The following is a 21,720-nucleotide window of genomic DNA, read 5'->3' on the forward strand; positions in this document are numbered from 1 at the left end:
GAGTTCAGTTAAAGTACCCATCCTAGAAAATTACTTTTTCCATTGCTCTTATAAGAACTTTCTATGTTAAAAAAAAAACTTTTAAACTTTTGAAGAAACTGTCTTAATCTTCCAGTTTATGGTCAACTTCTCCAGGTGTATTAAGGGTTCTTAAACACAGTGACAAAGAGCTGCAAAACTTATTACCAAATCTGCACATCAGATTCTGCTGGCCTTGCCATGCATGAGTTGTTTCATCCTGTGAACTAGCATTCACAAGTGTTTTATCTTTACCAGTGTTTATCATTACCAGCTCATCAAGTCATAACTCACCACAGTGTAATTCTTACAAAGGAATTATCCCGTATTATTGTTTTAAACAATAATACAGTGAAATGTCCTGTGTGCTCTGCTTCCATAAACTTGAACAATTACATTAGGAAATGTTTTGTGCTTTTTCCAGCTTTGAGCTGGCTAGTACCTCATAAAAATTGATTATAACAAATAGTTCTGTCAAAAAAAGTGCTTAATTCTAAGTAGAAATACAAAAATTAATCTGAATATTTGGAATAATAAGAAAGGATTAGAAAATAGAGAGATTATTATACCACTCTATAAATTAATGTTTCACATCATTAATGGATTCTGTGCCGGTGTCCGAGGTAGAAAGAGAGTGTAGAAGGACTGCTGAAGGTACAGAGAATCAAAACAGATGGATCACAAAGGGCAAGCAAGCAAATATAACAGCTTCTCTATGAGGAACAACTGAACTAAGGCTCCCCAGATTCAAAAAGAGAAAATAGAAAGAGAAATGACTGAAGGATAAAAAATTATGAGCAATCTAAGTGAATTTGGAACAGTGAAGGTTTGCCTTTTCCAATAAAAAAAAATCACATGAAATCACAGCTAGCAAATTCAAAACAAAAAGGTCTTTACAAGATGAACTCTTAAGATATGGAAATCCCTGCTGCAAGATGCAATTTAGCAATTTAGAAAAATAAATCCATTGATCAAATCCATTTAGAGCTATTTATTGTTTATTCTTAAATGTTATTTCTGGGTTTCTGGCATTCTCTGAACTACAAACCACTGAAGAATGAAGAATTCCATGGAACAATAATGCTGTACCCTACTTCCTCACCCTCTTAACCAGACATATTACAACTGAAAAGAACAATGGTAAATGGATCTTTACTCTGACCCAGTGGAGAATTTTTATGATCTGAGAGGCTGACGGGTTAAGATATACACTGCAGATTGACAGCTCAAACACTGAGTTGTTTTGGGGCCACAATCCTTTGCACAGAAGTTTTGAAGCTGCAAGAGTTCAGTAGTTTTCACAGCACCTGCTTGGCCATCCTGGATCCATCCAACACTATTGGGTGTTCAGAGCTCAATTCACTGGCTGCATGCAAATCTGGGATCAAAGTACTCAACCAGCATCTACCTCAGATATGGAAGCAAGTGGATACTCTCATGCAGAGGTTTCCCCCTAGTCTAAGCCAGGGGGAAGGCAGGCAGACACTTCTGACCTCTCTGAAACATGTGGCTTGTCTTCACATTCAAGTGCAGATGCAGTCAATCAAAATAATCCAGTCTTGTGATGACAGACATTGTCGTACCTAAATTGGAGAAGACATGATGTTTCCTAGCTTGCAGTCAGGGAAAAAAAAAAAAAAAAAAAAAAGAGGGGGGTTTTCAATTGCTTCCTGAAGCAGAGAGAGTATTTTGGGAGAAGCATTACCCTGTACTTACACTCTTCCCACAGTGCCCTCTGTTGTTACTGTCATAAACAGGACACTAACTAGAGAAATGCAGCTGCTCCCATGTTCTTGTAAGAATATGCCCATTTTTATCTGGCTATATTTAGCAAAATATCAAACAGTCTTTAAAAAGCCTGATAATCAGTGTATTTTAAAAGGAAGGAAAAGAAAAAAGGTGATGACTGAGGCATAGCTGCATAGTTTACTCTTCAGAATGTTTCTCTTTTTCAACCATAAAGAGAAGCATATCTTCATTGCTCTTGACCCCAGTTTACCCAGGTGTTTTCTGTTCAAGACTTTTGCTTTCTTACAGACACAGTGTCCTCATGCCAGTGACAGCAGTTGCACTGGTGAGGAAAGAATTTTATGGGTTACCTGCTGCAGTTGGTAATTAGATCATGGTTCCTGCTTTTTCCTGAGGTGGTGGAGACAGGGCAATACAGATCCCTACAGAAAATTGTGGGTAGAGATGCTCAGAGAGAGGAGATAGCAGCCTACAACTGGTCTGTGACCACCTGGTCTCACCAAGTCCTTAGCAGGGTAGAAATTGCCTGTCAGCCACAGCTACCAAGAGCTCTGGAAGCTGAGACATGGGCAAGGAGTTTTGCAGCTAACTTTGAATAGGAGCAACCAGGGACATTGTTCAGAGGACCAGAAATGACATCCCTACCACATCCAAATTCACTGTCATAATATGCTAAGTCTTCATTCACTGGCCTGAGACATTACAGCTTCTCTGTGAAACAAAAAAAATATGTTTTCCTCTGGTTTATTGCCATTTCATATAGATTTCTTTACTTTTAAATAACATTAATTGGAAACTATCACCCTACACCTCTTCCATTCTTCATTTCTGAAAGCTTCAGTTGCTTATAAAGGCCTTTACAATCCAAGCTGCTTAGAAACTGCCATATGACATGAAAGTAGCTGATCTGCCAAGACAGTTTTCTTAAATATATGCTGGTTTTCAGGTGTACAACATATGTTCTTGAAAAAAGAAAAAAATCAGATAACTCAATAGTTAACTAATTAAAGCCACAGAATTTCACATAACAGGAAAAACTCCAACAAAAAATATCATTCTGGAGTTCATTTTCTTGCTCCCACCCTCATATTCCCATCAGAAAACATTTTTAAATTGAAATAAGTGCCAAAAGATTGGTTGGGGCGTTGCTTTCTTTTTTTAAAGCAGAGATCCCTATCTCCTTCTTAGTCCAAATTATAGCCAAGCACTTTAGGGTTCTTTAGACACACACTTTCCTACTGAGGTTTGTAAGACTGAAGTAGGTGATGTACGATATGGGCATTACATTTTGCTGCTGCACTTTTTTAAATTAGGACATCAAAAATTATGAGCTGCATACCGTCTTGAGATAAGTTTCACAGTTGTTCTTGTTCGTCAGGGACCCCTTCAGACACTTCACTCTTCTTTTGTCCATTCATCCAACAGCTCAAACTTTATTCATATTCAAGGTCTATTACTCAAAGTCTGGATTTTGTTTTTTAGGTGATATGAGGAAGCTTTTCAAGGGATTACAGAAAATAGAACCATGGCAGCGGTGGAGATTTTAGTATCCATAAACAGACCCTTACCTTTTAAAGCCCCCTGTACTGACAAAGTAGAAGAGAAGAATATTGTTTACATGTGAAGTACTTTTCTGTGAATCTTGATATGTGACAAATGTGGAAACTGGAATGTTGTTTTGATTTTGCATGAGCACCAGGTGTTTCGGTAAGCAGCTGAAGGATGGCAGATAAATTGAAATGTATATGTGGCTGGCTGATTGACCCACGCAGAATTACAGGAACTGAAATGAAGCAAGAAACTGATAAATCTTTTTGGTTTGAAAACTGAAGTAATTCATCTACATATGAAGTATCATAATCCATATTCTGCTCTTGCTAGCAGGTCTCCCAGGAAAACAACAATGCTCTGCATTGAAGTAGCTACTTACACATAAAAAGTCAGACAGTAACATGAAAAGGTAAGATGAATTTACCTATTCAGTATTTCACTAAGCATTTCTTAGACCATTCAGTGCACAAAATACCCCCAAATACCCCCCTCTATAAGTGGCTTTGAACATACTACTTGCGCAAGTTCTAAATTTCTTCTTTTTAATTGAAAACTCTTAGGATTATTCAATGTCAATGACAGACCTGCAAACATACGCTTACTTTTAACAAACTCAGGTGAGCTATCTGAATGTTATTTAAAATATTCGCTCTCATTTTTACATCATACACTTGACTTTTATTTTACTGTAATTGTCTGTCTTTGGCCACAGCAATCTTTTTTTTTTATTGAGTGGATTATAAAAAGTCAAGTAGCATTGTCTACTTTTTGTTGTTTCTTAATTAAAGATCACATTTTCAGTAAGTATTTGAAAACACCTACAAATTTCATGACTAATTCTAATTTTCATTATTCTGAGTATCTAAGGTATAATTAATACTTTTATAAGTGGCAATGCATGTTTTAGGGACAATAAGATGCAAGTTTATAATGAGTTGTTCGTTGAAAAAGATTAAATAACTTCCTCTTTTATTGAAATCTGTAAAATATGCCTAATTTATTAATATTTTTAAAGAATACTCTTAAATTAATGGAAAAATCACAGACCTCCTGTACTCATACATGCTAGAAGATACTTTATAGCTTACCCTCAGAAACTTTGTAATGACAGGCTGCACCAACCAAATAGATTAACCAAATAAAAAACACACAACCTCTCCTATTTTAAAGCTATCATATAGTTGAAATTAATTATTTTTATTTAAATTTTTGTAATTCAGGAAAGTTTTGGAAATATTTATTGTAAGGGCAGTGTAATAAAACTTTTTTTAAATGCATTGATAGGAAAACAAAGCTTTAATGCCTGAAATATTCTTATTCAATAGCAACATTTCTCTGAGTAAATAAATATTAGTACATGAAAAAGAATGATCATACATCAAAGTAAACACTAAAGCAACGTAGGCACTCTTGTGTGCATGGAAGATATTTTCAGCTGCTGTTTTCAGTAACTGGAACAGTTTTGATAGTCTTCATCTTAGATTTTTAAATACCTTCAAAATAAAATACCTACAGTTTTTCAGTCAACACATTTTAAAAAATACTTCCATGTAACTCTAAAATATATGGTAACTAATTTTCCCCATTTATGCTAATATCTGATTCTGCTTTTCAACTAAATTTCACTTTTTAATATCATCAACTAATCAGTATTTGTAATTAAAATACAACAACATACTCTCAGGAGTAATGAAATACTATGCAAATAAACATCAGAGAATATTTTTAAACACTTTAAAAATATTTAAAATATTGAGAATTTATATAGCTACAGCATGGAATTATAAGCATTTCTACCACTTGTTAACCAGTCTTAGGAAATAAATACTTTGACATTTTATCCAGATCGGGAAAACAAGTAATGATCCAATATTGCTACATTTCACTAGTTCTAAAAATGATGCAATTATAAGAATAGAAGAGTAAAACAGTGGTGTACAGGAAAAATCTATGCTCTTTATCGAGTAGAATGCAAATTATAGGTAGCCTGAGAGATAAATAGACATACCAAAAATATTTTAGAAACTAAAATATTATACTAAAAATTAAATATCTCTAGTTCCATAACTGAAACATGATATTTGGAAATTTAAGTAATTTTAAAGAGTTTAAATTTTAAAATATTGCTTTTTTTTACCCAGTCTATTATTTTCTATTCATTCATCACTCAAATATACTCCACAATAATGTCTATAAGCAAATATATCTTCTTCGTAAAGAACAAAACACAGTACCCAAATCAATATTCTGCAAAGGAGCAAACAGCATTAATTTAGGTTTTAGTGAGTCCCTGTCTCTAGCTTACCTCAGAAATAAGTTCTCCAGCACACGAGTCTTGGAAGTCTCTGCAGCACATTTCTACTCTGCTGAGACCATACCTACATACATATGCTTTATATTTATGTATAACATTCCTGTGGAAATATGCTATGTTAAAGAGCCTCAGCACCACAATGTAAGAAAATTGTGGATGGTTGTGAGAATATCATGCTCTTGAAAAGCTTCACAAAGCATAAGTTATTAAGTGAGCACTGTCTTGAGCCTGAATTCAGCTAAATAAAGATGAAAGCTTGTCAAAAAGTTGAAATGATACCCTAACAAATTGACAAAATTAATATATTATTATAAGTCATGAATAGTTTAACCACAAAATTAGATAGGCAGATACAGTGTTGTTCTCTCTTTAATCAAATTACAAAGCCTCTCCATTGTAGGCACAGACGCGCAATTATATTTCCATAAATAATTATTTAAATTATAATCTAAACATTCAACTACTGTTAATATTTAAAATATATTCATTGATGTTGTGCTATAGTGTAAAAGAAAAAAATATAAATGCTGCCACAGGTAATTATTAGTGGCTTGGCTGTCAGTTAGTCAAATCAACTAAAAGACCAATTACTCTGACGATACACAGGTTGAAAGGCTGGTTAAAGTAGAGTTCATTGCTGACATTAGGCCATGTTCGGTGAGTTCTGATTCTACAGCAGTGGGGGTGAATTTCCTGTGAATTATTATAATGAGGATATTTTGCATTTGAATTCGCATACAGTAACTTGTTCTCAACTTTAATCTCTTAGTCTTGTTTAAACCTGTAAAACGCACAAACCACACTTCACATAATGCAAGTCCTGAATTACATTTCTTGCTAGAAAAACTAAGGTTTAAATAAAGACATAGGTAACAACACAAAATGTTTTCTGCAAACCTCTTTTTCTTTCAAGCACGTCTACAGAGAGCTGAGTAGGTCATGTAAGAAATTCTGCTTCCAAAACATGGTAAATGGCTCTTGAAAATTCTACATAAAGAGTACAATCATATCCACCTCTTGGAATATGTTTCCCTTCAGAAACATCAACTCCGAGGTGATTTTTTAGATGACTATAAGCAGTCTGGAAGGACTAATCAGTCAGATGAGCCGCCTGCATATCTGACATCTATAGTCTGCTGCTGTTGATTCACTTTCAGAGAACAGCGACTATAGCATTAATTACTTTCAAAGACCTGTAGTACCTTCTTTGCTTTCATTTAAAAAAATATTTTGACACACAAATCATAAATTTAGGGAAGTAAATTAGAGAAGGATGGCAAAGTTCTTAAAAATATCTCCCAATCACTCTGAAGAATATTTTTAATTTGTTCTTGTGTTCATGCATGCTAAGCACAAAACCAGAGCACCTTAAGAAATCTCAACCTTTAGTCTCCACTGCTCAAAACTTTTCATAGTTTTATTCAAGAAAGAAGTCTACTTATCTTCTTCAGTCACTAAGGAATTTTAGTACCACGTATTGCTGAAAAAAGATACTAAACCAAGTGCTAAAATGTTGGGAGAAAAGACATCTACGTGTTTTGGACCAAATTCAAGTATTAAGCACCATAACACTGTGTTCATACTCAGGGTACTACATCAATAATTGTGTCTCTCCTTACACAAAAATAGACTTATCAACTGGTTGCTATTTATGAATTTTATTCCTGCCGCAAAAAAATTAGGACGTATAAATTATATAGTCTTTTTACCTATTGCCAAACTGGTAAAAAGAGAAATGAACAGAATTCTTTTTACTACAGTGAGATTCTTCATCCACTAAACAAGAAATAATGACTGAGTGAATTCCACAAACAATTTAAAGACTCAAAATATCACAGAAATTATATGGAAAATAATTAAAGCCACTCATGCATTTGTAAGTAAGTAAGGCAGGGACACTTTTTCTCCCGTTTAGATGCCATGTATGTAAATAAAAAATGAAAACTTTTTAAATAGCCATCTTGTGGTACACAATAATTGGCAAAATTACTAATTCTTTTATTGCTGACCGCAAGCACTTGCAGTTTCCCTTGTCCATTACTGAGCTCCTGAATTGTAAATGAAGAGCATCATTATTTAGCTGCATTATTAGCTGATTTTAGTAAATCAAATTAGTTTTAAGTACCTGATATGTTAATGTATTTAGCTTACAGTGTCTCCTGCTACTGGATTTCTTGAGACTAAAAATTATTTCATCAAAATGTGAGCAGATTTATATAAAACTCTATTTGTCTTCATTTATAATGAAACATCATTGTTAATGATGGAGCACTCTATGATGTGATTTGACTTAGAATACAAGCTTAGATTAGCTAGTACTTGCAGTTAGAAATAGTAGAGATTTTATTTGGTTTTATTTGTTGCAATAGTATTTACTTGAATCAGATAGTAAAAGTGGAAAATGCTGAGGTGTATTTCCACCTCAGTAGAAGATGAATATTGGTTCAAACTTCACTGTACTAATAGATATAAGACCACTATTAAATACTGTCTTTTATTTATCAATTCATCTTTAGAAACTGTCAGTGATGCAATTTAAAGGGGGAAGAAACTTAAACCACAACAGCTTAATTAACACATGGGATTTGGTTTTCTTTGTATCTCTCTTAAATGTAAAATGTTAACATTCTACAACACTCTCCAAATAAAAAAAACCTAAGGTATATTTCTTTATAGAAATCCTTATTAGAATTAGATTTCTCTTTAAAGCAATCACCTTTTTAAAAGATGTGAAACTGTATAAAATATAATTGCAGAAGTATTATTTAAAAATAAATACATAAGGTCTGTTAAGTAACATGAAAGGAAAAATATTCATTTTTTAAATTCTACAGCCACTTGATCTGGGATTAGCAGATCTTAGGCAATACTGTATTTCCTTAGACTGCAAACCCTCAGGAGGTTTAAACAAATATTCTTTTTACCGTTTCAGGATACAGCCTCTCCCAGGAAAAAATTACCGAGCCTTTTTCTCCTAATATTTTATACCAAAAAAATAATTGGCAAATAAGAAGAATTTAAATTCTAAGAAATGAATAGTAATGAACTGATAACTAAAATATTGCTTAAAGGTTCAAATACAGAGATTGCAATAATAGTACTATTCTGTTAAGCTATGTATACTTCATCGAAGCCAGCGGAAAGGAAAACATACCATATCACCACCATACCGCAGGCATTTTCATACAGCCTAGTGCAAATTCAAAGCTTTCTCTGACTGTGTCCAATAAAACAGCCACAACTATTTTTAAATACATCAGGAGTCCATGACCCCATAAGTAGTAACTTCCCTTTCTTGATGGAGTGCGCATCTCACTTTTGTAAGTGTCAACGGTTTCTGGCTGGCTGGCCAGAGACCACGGCATACTCTGCTTTTCTCCCAAAAAGGCCATGTCATTCTTACACAACTTAATCAGTGGCTACATACAAGAAAGCAACACTGCAGCCTTTCTGATCATTTTAATGAGGACCCCTGGCTATTCAGTCATTGAAATATAATTGACTTGCTCTTCTCTTATTTTCATAATAGACACTCCAACCTAGACCACATTTATTTTGCTATAAGAAATGTCAAGAAAGATTGGAAGTTTTCTGAGTGTCCCCATTAAAACTGAAAACATGCCACCCTGTCTTTTGCATTAGCTGCGATCATTTTGTGTAGAACTCATTATGCAGATAGAAGATGCAAATGTTTCATCTATCTCACATCTAACCAAGCTGCAAGTGCCAAGAAAATAAGCAGGAGAAAAATAATTTTCTTTCTATGTCTGTGCCTGAGCCTGTGGTGTTTGCATTGTGTCACAATGCCAGTACCCATGTGTGCATGTGTACACACATGTGCTCATAGACAACATAAACACAGCTCAAAGTCTTTTTATCTTATTTCAGGTAGCATCTAAAGGTTGCTTGGCACACATTATCACAGTCAAGAAAGAGCATTTTTCTCAACAGAAGCAGCTCTGTGTAACAATAATTATTACTTTAAAATCAAATGAATAGCAGAAAACATTTGAATGAGAAGCACAGGAATGCATTCAGTGTTGGTTTTTAAACAGAATAATGAGCATGTGCATGCCAAATATCTTATTTTGAATGAGTCCTAGTCACTTACACGGCCACCCACTTCAGTAAACAAAATGTCAGGTAAAGAACTGTGTCTACCATACACTAACTAAGTTCTTCTCATATCTGGCTGGACTGTGACACACATTTCCCAGCTGAACACCTTATACAAGATATCTACCATGAAAACTCATTCACTGTTGACTTAACTGTGCAATTTGCAGTGCAAGAGAGAAGATGTCTCTTCCTGTCAATTATCAACACATACAGCATCTTACTGATCCTACCAGTAAATATTATCCCTACTACATCATCACTTTTTAGTAATTTAAAGACTTGACTACGCAAGTGTCATTACTTAGCATGCTACTAAACATCCAAAATAAAAACCACACATCTCAAAATTTTCCAATCAGGTTTTCAACCTGAAAAACATTCCCAAAAACTTATATTTGAGTTATCCATGACATAGGCAATGAACAAGGAAAAGATCAGAAATATAATTGCTATGAGATCTGATACATTTAATCTGCATTTGAATAGAGAAAGTGGATTGATTTTTACAAGACTTAGAAAATTCTGTTCTGATGTATTATATATTATTACAGAGGGGACAGAAAAATCATGCTTTACCTCCAAGCAACTGCATACTGAAATAATAGAAAGGGGTGGCAAAACAGATATTTTAAGTCAATATTTAGTGTCATACATTATCATTTTTGCTCACAAGAGTCCTGACAATTCCCTTACCCATTTTTAGCATAAAAACATGAAAGTATCATCTTTCTGGCATATTTACACAGTTTATTTTTGACATCTCTACATACAGGGCTTGAGAAGGAGTGTTTCTGGGCCTCGTTTTAGTGGGGTGCTGTGCACCAACTAACCCCAGCCCTAGAGCAATGGGGCTGGGTCCTTCCCATCTGCCCCATGCTTGTCTTCTCCTACAACTCAAAGATGTTGCTGCACAGCACCTTCAGGAAAAAAAGACTTCTGAGCATCATGGAAGCTATCTGTTTGCATGTACATCCTGTCACCAAGCCATGGCCCCTGCGTGCTTGCACAGATTTCTCTGGGCCTGGCAGAAATAATCAGCGTACAAGAGGGAAAGGAAGAACCCCTAGGCTTCCTCTGGATCAACATCAGTGCACACGTTCATGCTACTTTGGCAACATATTGGTGTACCTCACAGAGTACTTCATGCACAGCAGCAGCACTTGGATCCTAACAAATGAAGGTTTCAGTAATGTAAGCATGTACAAATACAGGTTTCACACAGGGATAACACTATGTAATTTAAATGCCTAGACCTGCAACTATTAAAGTGACTTTTATTTAGTCTTTTGCTGCAGATGCTTTACAGATTTCATATACAAAACTTTAGATAATGAGATTTCCAACAATTTTTTTTATGGAAATCATGAAAAAATTTTCAGCCTTCTCATGAGGATTTCATTTTTAATTTGGAATTGTAAACACATATATGAATAAGTAACTCCTTGCTTCTATCCCAGCTGTGTGTTCAATAAGAACTGTAACAAATGTCACTCTTAAAGAGAAAACAAGACCCATCATATAAATTAACAAAACATAAAAACTTTGCAGCTGGTTTCACACACAATCTCTTGCACTTCATCATGCCTTTAAAGTGAAAATATTTCGTAAGAAAAACTAAAAGGACTTCTTTTTGAGAGCTCCTTGGCTGTCTGATGATGTCTGCCAGGTGCCAGTAGGTGAAATGAAACTCAGTTGGCAGAAAACACTTGAACTCCTCCCACTCATCCTTCTTGTCCCATGACACCATTCCCACTTTCAGGCTGTGGCCAGGCAGGAAATGTGTCTGACTTCTCTGACTGCTTCTTGTCTGTGGTTAAGAGGTTGACAATACCATCCCCTCTGGCTTCAGAAGTATTTCCCCCAGACAGTCCATCCAAGAACAGGCAAGAAGCTCTCATTCCATGACATATAAGAAGCACCAGCCCTCACAAGTGTTGTCCATGAACTGTCTCAATAAAAATGCACTTGGTCCAGAAAAGCAGATTCACAGGGAGAAAGAAAAAAAGGAAAAGGACTACCACATAGGCAAACGACCAGTTTTGGAACTCAGTGGGTTTGATTCTGTTTCTGATTCATCTTTTCTCCTGTGAGTTGGAGAAGGAAAAGGCAAAAAGGCTCAGCTTCATCATGTTCTCTGTGTAAGAGAAGACCCTTTCAGTCAGGAAATTATCACAACCTCCTTAAGATGATGATATCTGAGGACTAAGCCTGCCTCGCAGGGCTGTATTGCAGTCCTGAGGAATGTGATTTAGAAAGGTGGTTGTGCCAGCCCATGTAGACAAGTGCTTCCTGTGACAAAGAGAAAATCCTTTTCAGACACAGCACAATAACATCCCTCTCTTTCCATTCTTCAGCAAAGCTCCCGGTCCTCTCTCATCAGCCTTGAAGACTCTCTATACATTGTCATACATGTCTTCCTTGTTCACCTCTCCCTCAGCCATCTCTTTGCTATTTTTCAGACTGTTCCCTATTTCAGGAAACCAGTACTGCTATTCCAGCTTGATATGCCTGAGGAACCACTTCTACAACCTCTATCCACAGCCCACGAGTGAACAGTGCTCATGCACAAGAAGAGGATGACTTCAAAAGCAGAAATTATGTGAAATGAAAAATAAAATTGGCAGTGAAGGAAAGGTGGCAGGAGGAGAATCTTATTTATTTAACCTGTAATTAAGTGTATTAATGAAAGTGATGTTTATCTTCTTCCATTTGCATTTCACTCTAATCAAAAAGTAGTTTTAAATGCCAATAAAAAATACTTTTACAAAAATACATAGAATTATTTGCAGGTGGGTGGTGTTTGTGATGACTGAGAGTGGCAGAATTCAGACCCTGTGTTTTGTACTCTCTTATCAAAAGCCAGAAGCACATCTTTCTACTTGCTTTAGGAAAAAAAATTCTATCAAAGCCACAATGCAATTGGAAAATAATCATAGAATCATAGAATCATAGAATTGGTTGGAAGGAACCTTTAAGATCATGTAGTTCCAAGCTCCCTGACATGGACAGGGACACATTTCACTGAAGCAGTTTGCTCAGAGCTCCATCCAGCCTGGCCTTGAACACCTCCGTATGTGGAGCATCCACAACTTCTCTGGAAAACCTGTTCCAGTGCCTCGCCACCCTCACAGCAAATAACTTCCTCCTAATACCTAATCTAACCTACGGTCTTTCAGTGTGAAGCCATTCCCCCTTGTTCTGTCACTTCATGTCCTTATAAAAAGTCCCTCTCTGCCTTTTTTGCAGGCTCCCTTCAGGTACTGGAAGGCTGCAATTAAGCCTTTTCTTTTCCCGGCTGAACAAACCCAGTTCCCTCAGCTTTTCCTCAGAGGAGAGGCATTTCATCCCTCCAACCCTCTTGGAGGCCCTCCTCTAGACTTGCTCCAACAGGTCAATGTCCTTCTTGTGCTGAGGACCCCAGAGCTGGATGCAGCTAGATGCATGTGGGGTGCCACCAGAGCAGCACAGAGGGGCAGAATCCTGTCCCTCCTCCTTGCTGGCCACGCTGCTTTGGATGCAGCCCAGGATACATTTGGCTTTCTGGGCTGCCAGTGCACATTGCCAGCTCACGTCCAGGCTCTCATCCCCCAGCAAATCCAAGACCTTCTCAGCAGGGCTGCTCTCAATCCCTTCATCCCCTAGTCTGTATTGATAATATATGATTATAAAAACATTGTAATATTGCAGGTTCTAGGACATCAATAGTGATATCTTCTGTCACATGTTCTTAACTCATTGTGACCTTTGTTCTTCTGTGCTGATCAGCCATGTCAACCAGAGTGTGCTGGAATATGCTGGGAATGGCAAGGTGGGGCAGAAACTCTTTTCGGACTGGTGAACTGACTCTCCCCCTGCCAGTTCCTGTAGAAAATTGGTCCCAAGGAGCCACTGGGCCATGTTCTTACAAAACCTACAACACTGGTATCCAGGGAAAAAGATGGGTAAACAGTCAAAGTGTCTGACTTGAATTTTCAGCACCATGCAGGGGTTCCCCTCCCTCTCAAAGACCTCCAATTTCTCAGAACAATATTTTTTTGGATTACTGGACATGGCTGGAGCACTCATAATCCATCTGAGCTATTCTAGAAGGTCTCTGCTGGGCAGATGACAGATCTGTTTCCAGCACAAAGCTCCTTTAGAGAAGATCAGCATTTAGCTATCTTCCAAGTACCCTCTGTTTCCTTGCTATTTCTACTTCTCCTTCTACTGCTAGAAATCCCAGAAAAAGATCTTACTTTCAGAACAAATTCTGGGATATTTTTATACTTTACAGTGCCCAAAAAATTTTATCTAATAAAAGAAATCAAAGAATTCCTTATATGTGCTAATGTTCTTGGTGACAGTTTTGGTTCCACTATTGCAGAAGTGGAAACTACTTTTTTTTTGCCTTTTAAGCTACTCTGCATATATTTATCATGGAAAAATAGCAGGGTCTCAAATATTATACTGTACAAAAAGAAATTTTGATAATGTCTTTTCCCTGCAAACATTTCCATGTACCAAGTGGTTATTTCACTCTTTTGTTTACCCTAATCAGAGGAGACCAGCTATCACCCACAGCAGCAGTGTGTCTTGATCAGAGTTTGATTTCTTGGAAAAGACAAAAAGTTCTGGCTAATTGCACGCAAATCCAGGATACTTTGGACACCCCAAAGGAAAAGTGGACCACTGGATAAAAGAAGGAGATTTACAGTCACTTTCCCACTAAACCACTCTGGACCAAAAATGTAAAAATACAGCCATCAGTAAGAACTCTCTACTTCTCTCAAGCAGGCTGATGGAGGGGAGAAGCTGTATTGCTGCTGCAGCACAAATAAGAAATCTTACAGCTCAGACAACTCTGCTGTGTGTCAAAGAGAGACAATAGATTCTATCAGGAATTAGGCATCAAATTCCTTCTTAGAGTCTGAGTCCTACCTTCTACTTGATACCATTTTTAACAATAAGACATTAGGAAGTTATAGATCTTTAAAAATGGACATGGAGTCTGGAAACAGGGAGAGCCACATGGTCATCATATTGTCACTTGTTTTCCATGCTTGCTACATTCCACAAGTTACTGACAACAGTGGTAAGACCTGTTAAACCTACCTTCCCAGGCTTCCGTATTTGCCAGGGATTAATTGGAGTTTTTGGACTTAATTATCTTCTTATCATTTATAATGTGCTTAGCATTTGGAAGTATTTGCAGTTTTTATACATGTATGTACAGACACAGATATGCGTGGGTGTGCATCAAATGCCGTTGTAGCTACAATATAGTATATTCAGTGTCCTGTATAAATATTTATTCTTTTTCCCTTATGTGGGGAAAGCATGTACTTCAACAGAATGAGACATAACCAAAATATCACCCCAAAAAATCTACTTTTGAGGAATTTCCAGTCAATCCAAAAATTTAAATTATTTAAAAATTTAACAAAAACTCTATCTCTGGATTTTCAGACAATTTTTTGTCTGTCTCTTTGCTTACACTGTATAATACTTCAGAGCTACACTCTGTCCTGACTGTTGTTTTTTGCTTTTTTTTCTCATTTGAACAGGGGAAGCCTAGGGCAGTGGATGTCACTGGGAGTCAAGGTGCCTCACAGACAGGCATGCTTGCCTTCAGCAAATCTATGGATCTGGTCCTCGGGAACTCTTGCTATCTCCATGAAGTGGCAACTAAAAAAGCATTCTGAATATCCACATTTCAGATGTAAACACTTAAATCCTTCTGCAATCTTTAATCTCCCTGAGTAGGATGGCTATTTAATTGAAATGAAGACATCTAAGATGCTCACCCTTAACTCTTTGTGCAATCAATAGCACTTTAAGAAAGAGACTTATCTTATACTAAAGTCTGATCTTTTACAAATAAGACAAAATAAGTCATGCCTAGAAATGCTTATCTTTCTCCACTGACCCTTAACATCAGAGGATGCTTAACTGGGATTTGGAGACCTACATTGCAAGCATGTACATTTGCTCAGATGAGCCCCACCTCCAGTTGTCCTTTTATCAGTGGGAAATTACTGCGTATCCCATCCTAATAGCAAAACAGTGATCATAAATGCATCAATGATTCTGAGATATGGGAATCCCTAACCTTGGTGATGTGTCATATAAACCTCTTTCAATGTGAGGAAAAAAGCACTGGTCTATCCTTAAGTACGGCTATGTTCAAATACAAATGAAAGTTTCTTCCAGACAGTTAAAGCTGTACAATTTGTGATGCAAGTAGAAGTTCACAGTAAAGACCTCACCATCAGGGTTTTATTTTGCTGCCTATTTGAATATATTCCCTCTGGGATTCAATCATGACCCTGGCAGTCACACCAAGTAATGTCTTGCATTACCAGTTATTGCAGAGAAAGCATTGTTGGAAAGTGGCCCGTTGCATCCAAAGTTCTGGAAAATGTAAAAATGCAAAAAGAGACAAGCAAGTAGAAGCAAGTTTCCTTAGCTAAAGGTATTGTTCCGAGCCTGCCAGCAGGCGAGTGTGTCCCTCCTACACCGAGGTCCAAGACACATACCAATATAGTTTGTTTTCATGAGTGTAATCAAGTTGACATCTATCTACACTGATTACACTTCAGAAGGGGAGAGGGAAATTCGGGAGGTGGGAGAAAGGTTCTCTTCTCTCTGGTGGCTTCAGAAGTATCCTCCACAGGGTAGCTTGGGCCTCTGGGCATAGCCCTGAGAGATGGGTGGTGCGTAAGGAATCGTGCTGGAGGTCTTATGCCTCAGAGATGCTCTTCCCTATTCCTGCTTGCTCCTCAGGGGAGTAATTTGTTGCTGGTCTATACCAGCAGCAAATTATAGCAACCCCTGTGCCAGTTCAACTTGTATCTGGGAACTGGAAGAGGCAGGGGAGTGAGGGACAGAGGGCTTTGGCCTTTGCCTGACCATCTGCCTGGTGAAGCACTGGTACTATTTAGTCAGTTTTCTGCCCACTCTCCAGTGCATGATGCAGGGGAAGCTACGGTGACTCTGAAGCTTCATAGTCCTGACTGTGCTGTCTGTCAAACACAACTCAGTCTGCTCTTTTCTTCTGACTCTTGCAATTCACAACAATACAAGAATTTCTAAAAACACAGCGGCCAGACCCTGCTCCACTGAAAGCCGTTTTGCATCAGGGAGACTGGCTCAATTCTAAGCACTTCAAAAGCCAGTCAAAGAAGAAATGCTGACTATACTTTATTGTATTTGTATAGCATTCCAAATGCCCCATAACACTGCTCTTCATGCCTTTATTACATTGCTCTACAAATGACAAGACCCTACTATTGCACGATGCACCACGTGAGTCTGACAAGTAACTAGCCGACCTTTATACAAATTGCATTTTTATTCTCCCTTTATGGTGGCAGTTTATCTCAATCCTCATTTTCAGTTCCTTGCATGATAGTTCAGCTGGTTTCTAGCTCTGTTTGGTTATCACGGGTTTAAAATCATTGTTGCAAACACGAGTCTGTCCTCATTACCAACAGCATTAAATAAATATCAGCTTATTAAGAGTAGAAGTGCTAAGAGATTGCTCTTCTTTTGCTAGTCTTGTATCCTAGGCAAAAGACAGTCAGGAAATCAGGCTCTTTTCATTAGTATATTACAAATGTACCCTATGACCTTGAATGAATCTCCTCTGAAGAGAACTAGCCCTTCCCCTGCCTGCCTAATTCTGGCAGTGGTGTAGAAGACGGAGTGACAACTCACTTTTTAAAATGTAAATTCATACACCACAGCTACACTGGTTGTGTAATCCACACAGAAACCACTTATCATATCTTCCTGTTTCTACTTGTCTTGCTAAAGCCATTTCCTTGATCTTTGTCTTGTCCCAGTACATAACTATAAGATCACCAGGAGACATTTGGATGTTTGTGTCTGGGAATCCTGCCGTTAGCTAGCACTCTCTATGTGCAGTTAGTACATGGTCTCTTGGCTGACTTCACGGACCTCCATCTGCTAGACTGGCTGTGTGCCTGCTCACAAGTCAGGCAGACTGTTTCACTAGGACACAGGTGCCAGCAGGGACGCACTTGGATGGACAGCACGCACAGAATAGCAACGTCCTACCTTCTTAAAAAAAAAAGCAATTTTTTGGCATGGTATGGCACTACTGCTTTTGGACTGTCATCCCATGCTGCACTTCCACTTTCACAGAAGTCACTGAAGAAGGGGAGGAAGGCTCATTATGAAAACATTAACTGAAATACTTTCCCATGCCTCTCAGTTTGCATCCATAAATGCAATCCTTCTCCCTGTTCTTCATTAGAAAGCGAAGTTTGTGTGCAACACTTCTGTTTTCTCCTTTGTAGCTCCAGTGTTTCCACAAAGTGTGGTATGTTAGAAGGAACCAGTAAATCCAAAGTTCTTGCCTGAACATGTGTATTTGAGCTTCACTTTCTAGAATGTATAAGGAGAAATTTGCATAATAAATTGTAAAACAAGGTTTTGCACCAGCAAGCTATATACAAGACTTCTAGCCAATAAAAAAATTAGTCACCAAATCTGATAACCCCAATAAATCTGCTATCAGCTCACACAGACTGAGGATAGATTCATTTCTAACACACAAGGCCACATCTTTTTAAACCAGAAAGGCACAAAGTAAGGTCTAAACACCTACCTGTGTATTAAAGAATGAAGACTGAACATGTTGTCAATGACAGGTATTAGCAGTTTTTCACTGACTTTTGGTGTCCTGAGCTCTACATGGGGTTACAAAGACATATACAAACAAAAAGAAGATTTAGAAAAAGCCCCACTTTGCAATCACTCACTAACACACTTTCTACACTCCAGCTTTACATCATATTCCTGCAGCAGCTCATCCCAAGTCCTTTGTCTCTGCAACCAAAACTCTCAAACATGTCATTTATAACATGACCAACACCTTTAAACCTTGGGTACAGGCTTATCCAAACTGAAAAAAGCCTCCAGTAAGCTCGCTGGATCATTGTTTATGTCACTTGCCTGCTGCCTTCCCATAACTCCCTCCACCATGTATAAATGAAATTAAACCCACCAAGCACCTGGAGATAGAGCAAAGTATTCACAAGGAAAAATACCGAAGGAAAAGTGCCAATAGCACAGCTAGAGCTGTAGTAGGGGAACGCACTCAGATTAGGCTATCCATGCTGATTTGGCTGATCACTTACAAACTTGGGTGATGATGGCTTATGAAAATAACAAACCACATATGAAAAACATTGGGTGTATAAAGAATCCTAGAAAAAGACTCTCATATCTGCTCACTAAGTTCTCCATGGAACTGAAACAGAGAGGTTTTCTAGAGGAATCAATAAATATTTATATATGGGAAAAGGAGGAAATTTTGTATCAAAGATAAGCTTATAATCATTACAACCCTGACAAGAAATAGTTGGTATTTAAGAGCAGAATGACCATTCTCTCTGTTTTGATGACAGCTCTTGCCATATATGACACTAAACTTCAGTAAGACTTTCTGTAGGTTTAGAGGGAAAAAGCAGCAATCATAATTACCTTACTTTTCTACAATTACATTATATACTTATCCAACCAAGGAGTTCACTTTCAAGTATCAATATGACACTGATCCAAGGCAATTTACTGTGCTTACACCAAAACACATTACTCCCCATCATTCTCTCATGCACACGTGCCTTAATATAGGTGCATAGCTTTTAGAAGTGTTGCATTGACATTTTAACTCAACTGGCTTTACTTAGTCACCACACACATATGCAGAGATAGAAAAGAGTTTTGTTAACAGCCAGATGAGCAACAAACTGAAAACTTTAATGACTAAGTAAAGCCCAGCTCTGCACTTGCCCTTAATTACTTGAAGTCAAAAAGGCTGTGTAACATCTGTTTCTCCTTTTGTGAGATTTTTGATCTCTAATCATTAAATAATAATCTCTCTGAAAATTTATTGCTCTTAATTTCAGTATTATATGGCAAACACTTCGATATTTATTCAGATGAGATTTCCTGTTGGTGAATTTGGTGTTATTAGTTGTAGAAACATTGTAATTGTATAGAGTTCATTTTTATGTGAAGCATTTATTCCAACAGCCCTAGTAGACTGGAATAATTTCTTAAAGACAGAACACTCTGCAAAGCAAATTTACTACAGGTCAGATTGCAATTGATTAAAATATAATTGTTAATATAAAGAGTTTTTCCTCTGCCTTGTAGGGGAAAAGGAAAAAAAAAAAAAAAAAAGGAAGGGGGAAAAAAATCAAGGTTTCAGGCAGCAAAGTGGTAGCAGAAACTTGGTGATATTGCCCTCCTTTTTATGTACCTATCTCAATCCATTTGCAAACCGTAGCATTGGCTCCACGCTGCCTCAGGGATGGGAGACCAGAAGTGCTGCAAACCAGGACTGATGTGCCTGACAGAGCTGCACAGCTAAGTCTGAGTGATGGCCTGAGCCATGCCCGGCAGTAGCCAAAATTATGAGTGGGTTTTCTTTCCTGGAGCGCTGCATTCGACTACAATCACAAATGTGGCATATGTAGTAGCCAGTCAGCTGCCACTTGATTCTATATATATTTTTACATTAAGTTTTTGAAAGCCATGTAAGAAAAAGGTTTTGCATGCAAAGAAATATGCTGCAGCTTGGTGACTTACAGAAAGCTTTGGGGGGCACAGCCAGAGTGGTACATTGGGAGATCTTGCTTGGCATGCACCCAAGCGCTTTCACTTAGAAGAAACATTAAAACCTGAGATACCTCTGTGTAAGTGCTGTAGCTTGTCCCAGTGCAGATGGAATTCATTTAATGTATTATTGTGTACCAAATCAACAGCTGCAAAAGATAGTATTCAGCTAATGAGGAAAATTAATCACAACTATTTATACCTACATTTTGCTCTATAGGAGTTCAAATTAAGAATAGAAATATTTCCTTAAAAAATGAAGAGGCCAAGAAGGACAAAAGAACTTAATGACTGAAATAATTGAAAAAACCTAATGCCTTTTTTAAAATAGTTTCTAAGTGGCTAGATAAGTGGAGTAGAATTTAGTTAGGGGGTGAGTCTTAGATTGTACTGAAAATTAGTCATAAAAGAGTCATACCCCTCCATGACAGCTTTGAAACTTGGGGCTTTTGACTTCACATTCCCCACCATTTTGTAAAAACGTGCGGCAGTCATTCTCAGATGCCATTTCATTGCCTGTTACTGTGTTCATGTTCATGGACGAGTAAGCACTCTGAAACTGTGACTAACTTGTGGTTTAACAGAGAGTTTTCACAAGTCCCCATTGAACATCAGCTCTAAAAGATGAGAATCTGCACTGACTATCCGCAGACTTAAACTTGGATCTTAAGATTTACAGCACCAAACCATTTATTTTGCTACTAAGGATTGTAGGATGCTTGAGAGCTGATGACCTCTTCAAGTTTAGCTGTAAGAACTGAGTGTTTTCCGCTTAAAAAAAATTATCTCCTTCTTGACATACACACAAGCACACACACAGAGAAAATCAGCAGGTCCGTTAAGAAAGGGTTGGCAAGTGGCTTGCCAAGATCTCCCATGTATTTTCACTGAGAACTCTAGGAACAAACCACTTGGAAGATTAAGAAGAAACAGACAACGAAAGAAATATATTTTCTTTTCCTTTTGTTTTGATCAGAGTTCTATTTAGATACAAATGATCTGGAAAGTAGTATCTGAAAACCTACATTAAAAAAAAAGAACTGGGAACAATTTTGCATCCTCTCTGGAGAGGAAATCAAATCAAATCTACAAGCCTTTCTGCTACGATTCATCCTGATAGAATTTGTAACAGCCAGAAAATTAACACTGAACAATGAAGCTCGTAATGAAAACATTGTGAGTGACAACATTAACATAATACAGAGAGAGCCTCACTGCCTGTCTACCAACCGTTAAGGTCCATCCCCCATATGCAGGATGCTCAAGTAAGAAAAAAGCAGGCCAGGTTTCTAGCTGCTAATCAGTGTTGATACAAGAGCAGTGTGCAGCAGCAGAAGAAAAAG

At 37.4% G+C, this 21,720-nt stretch overlaps 1 long non-coding RNA gene across 4 annotated transcripts in view; it reads left to right on the forward strand.

Moving 5' to 3' along the window:
- Positions 1-19,832, forward strand: part of LOC104691869 — a 109,718-nt gene extending 89,886 nt beyond the window's left edge. For 2 of the 4 annotated variants that reach the window (XR_752286.4, XR_002047520.3), the window contains 2 exons: positions 3,652-3,727; positions 10,524-11,792. This is a non-coding gene — a long non-coding RNA (uncharacterized LOC104691869). Of the gene's footprint in view, positions 1-3,651; positions 3,728-3,878; positions 3,936-10,523; positions 11,793-15,294 lie in introns of those variants that run through there. The other 2 variants (XR_005604301.1, XR_752287.4) reach the window with 2 other exon arrangements.
- Positions 19,833-21,720: the final 1,888 nt, after the last annotated feature.

This window comes from Corvus cornix, chromosome 3, assembly GCF_000738735.6.
Source record: "Corvus cornix cornix isolate S_Up_H32 chromosome 3, ASM73873v5, whole genome shotgun sequence".
Lineage (NCBI taxonomy): Eukaryota > Metazoa > Chordata > Aves > Passeriformes > Corvidae > Corvus > Corvus cornix.